Raw genomic sequence first — 12,085 nt, 5'->3', positions numbered from 1 at the left:
TTCTACTTCTACTACATTCAATAAAAGAGATTACTTGCATCCTTGCTTCCTGTTTATTGATCGTGACATGCATGCTTTAGTTTTGTATATGCGAGTGATTTCATATGTGGATGTGCGTGAACTTTTCAGTGCAAACGGAAGGCATTTCAGTGTAACCGGAAGGCATTTAAGTGTAAAAGGAAGTCATTTGTGCGTACACGGAAGTAACCTGCCTATTTACCGCATTTGCAATCATGGAGAGGGATCGTGCTACAACTGAAGCAATTAGCATTTTGCGAAATGTGCTTGCTTCGCCCAGTATTATAAGATCAATTGCTAATTCAGTTGAATCGAATGTGTCGCCTTCTGCTCAACTGCAGTCAGAATCAGAATCTGAATTGCGCACTTTGTTTCGGCCATCGGCGCCTGCTGTACAAAGCATCAATAACAGGCCAACATCATCTGCCGGCGAAGTTCACGGACCACGATATCACACTCGCCAGCAGTATGGGAATTGGCAGTCTCGATTTAGAAAAAGGTAAGAAAAAAAAAATCTGCTCTGGCACAACGGCCAGGGAATAGCTGGGGTGGGGTGGGGTGGGGTGGGGTGGGGTGGGGTGGGGTAGGGTGGGGGGGTCATAGCTTCCAGACGCTATGCAAATTACACGCGTTATACTTTATTCTTAAATTATTAATGTTAACAACATTTCGTGACTATGAGTATAGTGTGTATTATCATGTAGATTTCAATTTCTGTACAGTCTAATATCTAATTGTCATACCATTCGATTTTCATATAAAAAAATATTTTAACCCAAAAAGCAAACTACACTGTAAAAAGTAATTCTGTGGGTTTGTAGACTTCATGAAATTTAATATGTAAAATTTATTTAACTAAATTAATTTCTTTTTTTTTTCCGAATTTTTTTTGCGTTAAATTTATTTAAAAATTACTGTAAAAAAATCTTATAAGTTTTGTTGTTTAGGATTTAGCTATTCTTTTTGAATAATTCCAAATAGAGAGAATATTGAATTAATCCAACATGATGCAAATAAGCTGTTTTCAATTTACAAGCATTTCCTGTTCAAACGCGCGCTCAACGGCTCTGCGTGCGCTTAAGCTTGCTCACTCACTCACGAGCACACACATCATGCGCACGGAGTTTCCTCGCTGCAGACAAGTGATATTTTGCACAACTTTTTAAATATTTGCTTAGTTCTATCTTTGTAATATCAATAAAGGACACCGATTAACGTTAAAAGGAAAGCTGTAAAACTATTCACCTCTGAAGTTGAATATAGTTAATGCTCACGAGGCCTGTCCTGGAGTTTCCCCGCTGACAACCTGGAGGCAAAGCTTGGCACTCTTTTTTTCAATTAATTCCTAACAAAGGTAAGGAGTCTTTTATTTTTATATGAAAAAACAATAGTTTGGGTTGTCTATTTGATGTAATAGGCACGTCATTTAAAAAAAAAAAACATTAATTGATGGTAGTGCAACGTTAATAGTGCTCTAGAAATATAAGGCAAAGTTGACTAGGCCTAATCCTTTCACGTAGCCAAACTGTTTAAAGTTACCATTTTAACTGTAATGGGGAACAAGCAACATTATATTTAATGATGGCCGTAGTGTCGTATTTTGAACTGTGTTGCTCATAAAGAATGGGAAATTGCGTTTTTCACCGATTAATGGCTGAAGTTGATAACGTTTGTTTTTATATAACATATCTCTCCGCTTCGCGTCGGGGTCCTAATCAGTCTGAAGGGGTTGTATTTGCTACAACCGCCTCACTCTCCATTATCCCACTTATTACATGGCTACCTACCAAATAAATAAATAATTTGACACAAAATATTTTTTTAAAAAGGAGTTTATTGATTTAAAAACGATTGTATTGCTTCCGCTACAGAAAATAGTCCATTCCGTCTCTACCGTTAGAATCCTGTGTCCATAGCAACGCTCCGTTTTTCATGCAGACCTGTAAACTTGTCGCTTTTCGGCTACAATCGCCGTTTTCTTGGTCAATTGGGTCATTTACGTGAATCGTGTAGAACCGGAGAGTTTTTTTTGGGGGGGGGGGGCGTGCTACTGTTACTCACAGTAACATGCCATGCAGGCTAGAATTGCGAAACATTACTGGATAATTCTTATAATTGACATTTCTTTGGGCCAATCGGAATCTTAGCACTTTTTCTCTTGGCCAATCGGAATCTTAGCACTTGCGTCAGAATCTTGAAGCACACAGCGTCAACTGAGCTCGCCATTTGATGAGACGCCTGGCTACCCTGCGAGTCTAATGTAAACTCACGCATGAATTTTCCTGCACTGAACTTGTTTTAGCGCCCGCCAAAGTTAATTTTTGTCCCGCCAAAGTCTTATTTGATCGGTGAGTAATGTAGATGAACAGTGCGCTTGTGACAGGGCGCATGTTTAACTGAAAGAACGAGCAGAGAGAGAGAGAGCCGGTCGCGCGCGCGCACTCTCTGTGTAAACAAGACTTCACCGTCTCCAAACTAAGCGCCGTCTTGCTCTCTCTCCCTCGCACATATTAATCAAAATAAATCGACACAGTGGTAAAAGGTCGGAAGACCAAAGTTTCATGTGGAGCATTCGGAGATTTTTTTTCCTGAATTACCACTGGTGTGAATTGTGCTAAATAAGTTGTCTTATCTTCTCTGAAAAAAATTCCGGACATTAAGCTGACATAAAACAACACTTTAATCAAACGAAAAAAACTATCCAGTGTTGAAATGTTTTCTGTGTTGACACAAATCTTGGATGTCCATGTCCTAATGCTGGGATAATCACACAACGCGCATGACGCGTCCAATTCGCGAACTAATGACTCATTTGAACCGATTCATTTTAATGTATGGTTAAAACAACTGATCTTTCCAACAGTGAACTCAGGAGACATCTGAATCGGTGTATAATCAGTAACACTTTACAGTAAGGTTCTATTTATTACATAAATTACATAAAAAAGTACAGTTTGCTTACTCAAGCTTAAACTTTAAAATAAATAAAACCACTTGTTTTTTTTGAAAAGCAAATGACTACATTTTTCCACACAGTGCTATCAAGAATCGATAAGAGAATCGTTAAAGAATCGGATCGATAATCAGAATCGTCATTGGCATTATTATTGATAAAATCGTATCAATTCCCATCCCTATGTGAAGACAGTAAAATTATAATCAAACATTAAAGAACATACATGTTTTTTTAATATTTTTATTTTTTTTAGAGTTAAAAGATTAAAACATTTTGCTAACATGAGGTCTTATTGTGTCACTAGCCGCGTTTCCATTACCCTTCAAATTTCGCAAAAACTCCCGTTTATCGCAAAAAAGTTTTTACGCTCTCATGAGGTGGTTTTTCAGGCAATTCGAAAAAGGAATATTTCGCAAAACTGCAATGGAAACAGTTTTTGCGCATTTACAGTCACCTGACTTAGAAGACGCGGTGTGTTTGAGGTCTATGTATAGCTACGCAAATAGGCCTAATAATTATTTTATATTATTTTCTTTTAACATTTAATAGGCTATATTTAGAAGACGCTTTTATGCAAAAAAAGAACAAAGCTGAGTGTGGAGCGCGCACTGCATGGCACGGAGGCGCGGGCGCATCAACAGTGGAAACAACTTAAAAATACTCTATCATTTCTGGTCATACAGAAAATAATAATACATTATTCTCAACTACTTTTATTTGTGTAAACTCACAATAACAAAATAAAACGTTGTGCTTTTGTAAAGTAAAAGAAAACAATCAGACGCACTTTCATGATCTCCGTAAACTGGAGCGCGAGAACTGAAACAAAATATAGGCTAAAGCTTGAAATGTTCACTTTAAAACGAACAAATTCGAATCGAAGGCTAATACCTTCTGATTTTGTAATTCGTATGAAAGGTGCATTTCTCTCTAAAAGCGCATCTGCCAGCGGAGCGGAGATGGAGATGTGATTTTAGCCAAAACAATAGTTTATTAATAATATTAATGGCTCTTTTCATTCAGCACTGCGGGAAAACATCAATTCCAGGTTCTAATTTGGTCTTAGAAAACCAGTAAAATCGACATGTTTTCCATATTAATTTGTGACTATTTTAAATGTTAAGGGGCAAAAAGAAAATCTGAAAATTCGTCGATATTTACTTTTTTGCGCAGCAGCTGGTGTAGCCAGTTCAAATTAAAATTTTGGTGTTCAACTTTGCGTTTTAAAAAGACAACCGTTAATTTTCGTTTTTCAATTACGGGTTAAAAAAGGAAAAACGAATGGACACAAAATAGCCTACATGGATCGTTTGGACAGAATACGAGACAGAGTTCTTTATTAAATTCATTAAAAAATAAATAATTAGACTAGGAATACTGGATTCTAAATCTCAAAGAAATGCCACAATTAAAACCTCGGAGCAGAAATGAGGGCGAAACACCCAGAAACTCCATGTGTCGTTCGCATTATAAGGGTCTTTCCCTGCCATTAATGCTTGGATAACACGCCACGTTTTAATAATGTTCCATTAATAATAATAATAATGTCTAATGCGGTGGCTGTGATATTATATAAACCAACGTCAGTTGCCGTGATTTTTGGAATGACTTATCGCGAGAGAAAAAAGGACGTTTTAGTCGCATAACATCGGTTAATGGAAACGCCGTCATTTCGCAATAGTTTTTTATCGATATTTAGATAATAGCGCAAAACATTTGCGCAAATCTCTAATGGAAACGCGGCTACTGTCAGTCTTTTTACATCAGTGCAAAACTAGGGTGGATGAATTTCTAAGTGAATGTGACATTTGTGCACAAAACAATGTCAGGAAAGGAACAGCGACTCCAATAGGCTCTATCCCAGTTCCAGAAGGACCCTTCAAACATACAATACAATACAATACAATACAATGTTTATTTATAAAGCACAATTTAAAAACAACCGAAGTTGACCAAAGTGCTGTACACACAGAGAGAGAAAAAGAAAATAATAAAAGGACTAGTAATAATAAAATGTAAAAATAAACATTTTACAATTTATAAACACCAGTTGTAGAATGGGTATAACACACGAAAGTAAAATCATAAAACAATGAGTCAAGATGTATTAAACGCCAAAGAAAAGAAATAAGTCTTAAGAGTAGACTTAAAGGCCGATAGAGTTGGGGCAATTCTGACATGGACCGGGAGACTATTCCATAATTTAGGGCCGATGGCAGAAAAGGCACGATCTCCTCTATTTTTTAATCTAGTCCTCGGAACTTGCAATAGACCAGAATTAGCTGATCGAAGTGACCTTGACTGAGCGTAAGGGTGTAGCAGGTCTGACAAATACTGTGGTGCCTCATTATGAATGGATTTAAAAACAAACAATAGAATTTTAAAATCAATTCTATATTTGAGCGGCAGCCAATGTAGTGAGATCAAGATCGGCGTGACAGATTCATATTTACGCTTCCCATAAAGAAGCCGAGCCGCTGCATTCTGAACCAACTGTAGACGTGCAACACAAGCCTGTGGAGCACCGATGTACAATGAGTTACAATAGTCCAGTCGAGATGTAACAAAAGCATGCATGACCGTTTCGAATTTCTTAAGGGAAAGAAAAGGCTTCACCTTTGACAGAAGACGAAGATGATAAAAACACGACTTAATCACAGTACTTATCTGCTTATCAAATTTAAGATTAATATCAAACCAAACACCCAAGTTTCTGACACCAGGGGCGGAGCTAGGGGGTGGCCAGGGGTGGCTGTTTCTGTCCCTTTTTTTTATTGACAAAAATCGCGTTTTTTAAAACGCTGAACCGTCTCTTTAAGACCACAAAAAACGTGAGACTTTTCAGACGCACACTCAACTTCACCTCGATCAGCGTCAGGCGCAAGCCAAACGAGTGCGGAAACGTGCAAGTGCTGAATGAGCTTCAGCAGAATCAGACAGTGATATGCACATAGTAAATATAGAGTCAATCTTTCTCTCAACTGGTGGGTTGCAAGACCGTTTTGAGTAAGTCGTATAGTGTGCAGTCAACAACAAATGTAATTCTCTTTTTTTCTGATGCTACTTTTATTTTAGAAAATGTGTGTGAAAGCTTGTGACACTTGTGTCAGATGCTGAGAAAAGCGCATTGTCCTTATTCAGTTGGCTATCTTCGGTAAGAGGAGATGTTGTCAGGCCAAATGTCAGTAAAACTAACGAACTTTCCTGTCATATGGCTGAAAGTTGTACTGTGCTTGCGGTACACACGTCACGCGCAGATGCGGCGTGCTGTAGCCGTAGTTCTGTCGTCAATTAACTCATGTAAGAATCAAAACGGCGATTAAAGCGGTCAAAACTGCATGCATGTATTTGTTATACATGTGTCACATGTGTCTGGATTAAAATATTCTGCTATGTGAGATCACAATATAAGGCACAAATGGATATGTAATGTTTTAATGTCCAAATAAATGTGAGCACTGTGCGATAGGCATTCATTTTGCGTTCATTTGTAAAGGACAAACAAAAATGGATAATTTTTAAATCCATAAAATAACTTAATTTTACATTCTGGCAACATTTACATTATGAAAAACATAACATTTTACATTATGTGCTGTTGACTTCCGCCTTGTTCACATTCTTGCACATGGGGATTCAAAAGAGAACTTTTGTTTTCCTTTTTAATTTAGGTATGATAGAACTGTTGCAATTATTTATTTTGACAACTAATATAGAAAGTTACATTTTTTTTTGACAAACTCAGAATTGGTTGAAGAGTCAAATCAAATTCATTGATTATATAAAACGTATTGAAGGTTGAATAATATTTGGACTACAGTATTATCTGCATGTTATCTCATCCATGAAGATGCAACAATGTAGAACAAGCTATTAGAGATTTTGAGAACCAGAACCAAGCTAACTGAGCAAGATGAACTTTAGCTATAGTGTGTGCCCTTTTATTACTATTTAATTAATTTTAACATGAGGTGGTGGGTAAAAAAATAAATAAAAATAAATCACTCATGTATTCCATGATTCCTAATTCACTACTATCTCAATTACAATTAAGTACAAAATAACTTTATTCAGGTGTGTAGGCACTAAAACAGTCCAATACATTATAGTCAAATTATTTTTTATGATAAAATAATTAAGATTTCTGTGCCACCCCAGACTGGTTGCTGGCCCTTGCCTGGCCACCCCTATGAAAAAATCCTGGCTCCGCCACTGTCTGACACACGTGGTACTATAAAGCGACAAAGATGCAAATGCAGGATCATGTACATAGTGTCCATTTGAACCAAACATAATAAATTCAGTTTTACTCTCATTCAGGCTTAGGAAGTTGGTCGCAAGCCAGAGTTTTAGTTCTTCCAAACAATCCATGATAGGCTGTAATGCCAGCCTATCATCACGCTTCAATGGGATATAAATCTGGGTGTCATCTGCATACAAATGAAAAGAGACCCCATACTTGTTAGAGACCCAACATCTGGTGATGAATTATGTGGACATGATAAAATCAGTAAGAGGAAAAATATATATGTTAGTTATCATATACAGATTTAGCAGATGGGTCGAAGCAGAACCCTCAGCAGATCAAGGAGCACAAACAGTGATCAAAATTTTAACCAGAGTAGTCATCCCAAGATCATAGAGAGCATAGAGAGGCGATAGCTCACACCTGCTGCTTGTTATGCTGGATAAGCTGCATGATTAAAAGAGGCTTGGAAGGATATTCGAACTGAAGCTTGCCTTCCAGAGTGTTGTGTCCCTCACCTGCTTTTGTTTTTATTGTTGTATTGTGTAGCATCAAAGTTGTGCAATATTTCTCACCTAGCTAAGGCTTATTGTAGCCTACTGAGGTCTATTATTGCTGGTACTACATTCACAAGCCCAAATGTGCTGGAAGCTGTAGGGAGGTGGGTGCCTGTTTATTTTTGTAATATCTTTTCTCCTGTTTTTGGTAGTGATGGGCGGATCGATCCTGAAGTATCGATACTTCGATACTGACGTGGTATCAAAAAGGATCGATCCTCACATAAAAATATCGATCCAAATGTGTGTGTTTTTTTTACCAGTAATTTTTTATTAATTTAGCACGCAATTCAGTGTGTAAAATAAGCTTCTAAGTGGAAAAATAAGCAAATGTTAGCGGATAATTGTGTAGGATAGAACTTTTTCTCCTAGTCATCTGGATACAAGACGAAACCAATCAATCACAGAGAGCGTTCGATGCTGGTGCTTCGCTGAGCTCGCAGGCCCAGTGCGTTTGGGAAACGAAGCCTTGCTTAGATGACAGAGAAACAATCGGGAGTTATTTCGCAATAAACAAACCAAAAGTGTGCATAACGGTTCAAAATGTTGACGTCAGTAAGTTTTTTTTTTAATGAAATTAATATTTTTATTCAACAAGGATCGATGCATTAAATTGATCAAAAGTGACAGTCAAGGGTTTTACACTGTTAAAAAAAATCTACTTCATATAAATTGTTCTTTCAACTTTGTTCATCAAATAATTCTGCATAAAATGTATCATGGTTTCCACAAAAATATGAAACTCTTTTCAACATTGATAATAATAAGAAATGTTTCCTGAGCAGCAAATCAGCATATTAAAATGAAATATCATCATGACTGGAGTAATGATGCCGAAAATTCAGCTTTGATCACATGAATAAATTACAGTTTACTATGGCATAGAAAACAGATAGCCTATGTTAAATTGTAATATTACAGTTTTTACTGTATTTTTGATCAAATAAATGCAGAAGAGAATTAAAAATCTTACAGACCCCAAATTTTTTAACAGTAGGCTAGTACTGTAATTAGGGTCGTTTTGTAAAAGTCACTGACTAATTACAGGCGAGTTGAGAGCACAAATCACAAAATATTTAGGCCTAGTAGTCATGAAAACGTATTCAGATTTAACATATTAATGATGCATCCACCTCATAAATCATGACACACTGCTCTAGCACAGGAAAGTGCATACAAGTTAAAGTGCATGCTTTTAAAATGAAAAAGTATTGGTATCGGTATCGATATCGGCGATACTGGCCCTGTATTTACTTGGTATCGGATCGGTACCGAAATTTGCAGTATCGCCCATCACTAGTTTTTGGTTAGTTAGGGAGCTAGAGCTCTTAGGCTGTTTGGCGATATTTCCAAGCTCATATAAGTTGGCAGTTGACACATAGGTGGTGCGATGGACCGTACCCTTTTTGTGGATGCCACTTTCGCACTTATTTGGATGGCAAGTTGGATGTTTTCCCCTAAACGACGACTAGGGCCCCAGATTGGCCCATAGGTGCTGTGGGGACACCTCTGGGGGCGATCTTGAGCACCTATATAAGTGACTATGGTGTATTTAACCAACAATAATAAAAGAGAAAAATGACAGACAAAATGTTCACACAGCAAACATGTTTATTAGAAAATCAAATCACACACAAGAATTAGTAGAACACTTTAATAAAATAAATAAACGTATAAAATATAACGTATATTTTAAAAATTTAAATAAAAGAGTTAAATGTTAAAACTAAGCATTTTTTTAAATAAATAAAATAAAAAGAGATTAAAGAAAATAATGTAATGTTTAAACTAAAAAAGCCTTTTACGAAACATATTTTGTATACTCCTTGTGAATGTCCATTAGAGAAAAATAGAGAAAGAAATTACGCACTGGTCAATCGGGGGGGAAAAGTGAAAAGGCTTTACTTTTTACCACATCGCTTTTCGATTGCTCGCTTCACCTTCAATTTAACAGTCTTCTGCTGGGCCATTTTCTTTACTGTTCTGACTTTTAGAGGCGACTTTAGGGTCGACTTTAAGTGCGAGATATGGCTGACTCTAAATCTCTTCTTGATGGAAGACCTCAGCGGGGTAATCAAAACACACAGGTTTTGCCTCGAGGATTTGGGAAGTTGTGAATGTGGCTTAGAGGTGGATGCCTCGCCTTCTCCGCTGTGCCCTGATACCTTGCCTTTGGACATCCCTGCTTCACCCTTCCAAAGAAAAGACATGGTGAAGGATTGATCATCATTGTGCAAATAAATACAGCATTATAGACTCAGTATTTTTACAGGATATCTATTTACCTGGCTGGTCTCGGGACTCGACTCTTGGCACCTGACTTCCGTCTCCTCAGGAGTAGTGCTGCCTGATGTGAGGTCTGGGGCTTGTTCAGATGGCTTTTCCTTCTCGCGGGGATTATCTGTCTTTCGGGCGGGGCTTTTTCCCCGCTGCAGTCTTCTCCTCACCCTCCAATGCAGCCTCAAATAGCATGCGATGCTCCAAAGCTTGCTTGGCTGACAAGTTTGTTACATAAAATTTGTCTGCCGTCTGTACATCATGGCACATGAACTTTGATATTTTCATGCGATCCTGAGCCGAATGAGTGAATTTTGCATAGAAAGACAGAGAAAGAAGGAAAAAACTAAAGCAATTTGATAAGACAACATCTAACTGAATGTCTCTGAAACATGCCCTCACGAGAGAAAACACTTACATGGCTGGCTATGGAGGTTTGAAGGTCCATGAAATTCAGACTGCCGAGTAGGCCCATTGACGTCCAAGCCTTTTGAAAGTACATCACCAACTTTTTGCAGGGATTGGAAGTGGACGTGAAAAAGAAATATAGCGCATTCTTCCCACCCGGAAGTCTGCGCTTAATGTTCAGGAAATGCCACATCCACTCGTACTCCTCTGCCTTCACTGCAATTTGGGCAGGGCCACACATCTGGTTAGTCTTGTGATTCTTTATCTGTTGACACAAAAAAACACAGGGAAAATCAGAACAGAAATCAAACAAAGTATGGTCATCTGATGCATAAAAAGCAAGTCATACACTCACGTTGATCAAAAAAAAACTTTTCTGAGGGGGATTCCTGGGCCTCCTTAACCTCTTGGATGGTCATATTCTGAAAGACACCCTCAAAGAAAAAACTTACTCAGTGTTTCGGGGATGGCCTGCTTTGCCAGACTCAGGCACTTCAAAATAGTATTTACTCAACACCCTATGTTCCTTCATTAACCTCACCGAAGTCCAGTGCATGGCCACTTTTCTCTTCAGTGATTTCTTTATGCTTTGCATTTCCCACCGAAACCCGATCAACACCGTCTTAGAAAGGCGGCAGGACAGTGGAAGAGTTTCCATAATGTAATTTATGAATTGAGACACATTCTGCACATAGTACTGAATGGTTTTCTCTTTCATGTGCATCTTGCGCAGGGAGCTGACCCACCTGCATACAAACAAACAAACAACACACATCCCTTTCAAAGTCTCTCTGAAACAGTGCACTCTATCTTCGAACAATCCTTTGTTTAACTGACCTTTAAAACACACTTTGTCAGCAGACAGCCTACCCAGCCACCACTGAATAAGTTACAAGTTGGATGACTTGCCCAAAAACACACCAAGTCCAAAACAGAGTCCCATCCATAACCTAATCAGTGGCACCTGAGTAGGCTGTCTGTGGATGCTCCCATGTAAAACAGGCCTTGTACACAGACAGCCTACCCAGCCACCACTGAAAAAGTTACAGGTTGGACGACATTCAGTGAGGCTTGAATATGCACTCTATGAACATTATTTTAAAACCTCATTACAAGAGGCACATAATAAGAAAATTGCTTACGCGTGAATCCTGCCAGTTTCATTTAGGAAGACAAAAGGGTGCTTAGTTTTGTCTTTCCCTCCGCCATGTAGGCCAAAAATGTATTTATCTGGAAAATGTTTGCATTAACACTGTCTTTGTGTTTGTTGGATGGGTCTGGACCTTGTTGATTTTGCCTGAATTCATCCAGGATGTTGTCTGTGCACAAAGAAGAATGAGGAGGGCCAATTGTCAGTCAACACAATGACATTTCACAAAACATCTAGTTAAAACAATGTACTCACTCAGTGTCGACACATGATCGGGGAAATTAGGGTGGCTTTCTTCTGGCTCCTGAGTGCTGGAGGTCTCCAAATCACAGGAGGGCTGCATGCTGGAAGCCTCAGTGTGGGCAGAAGGGTCACCACTCTCACCGTCAGATCCGAGAGAAGAGAGGAGTCTTTTTGTCACCTGCTTCAACCTGCCCCCACCCTTGGATGACGACCTCCTCTGCAACAAGCGG

The 12,085-nt window shown here is 38.4% G+C and overlaps 1 long non-coding RNA gene across 1 annotated transcript; it reads right to left on the bottom strand.

Annotated features, from left to right (window-relative positions):
* Positions 1-9,495: 9,495 nt before the first annotated feature.
* Positions 9,496-11,672, bottom strand: LOC311081897. The gene is made up of 4 exons (XR_014606049.1): positions 10,818-11,672; positions 10,473-10,727; positions 10,063-10,348; positions 9,496-9,969 (listed from the first exon to the last, which is right to left on the bottom strand). It is a non-coding gene; the product is annotated as an uncharacterized lncRNA (long non-coding RNA).
* Between the last annotated feature and the right edge of the window lie 413 nt (positions 11,673-12,085).

The sequence above is a fragment of the Abramis brama genome (assembly GCF_963993115.1).
Source record: "Abramis brama genome assembly, chromosome: 4".
In the NCBI taxonomy this organism is placed as follows: domain Eukaryota; kingdom Metazoa; phylum Chordata; class Actinopteri; order Cypriniformes; family Leuciscidae; genus Abramis; species Abramis brama.
Note: the sequence above shows the minus strand (reverse complement) of the source record. Positions and strands in the feature narration are given on the sequence as shown.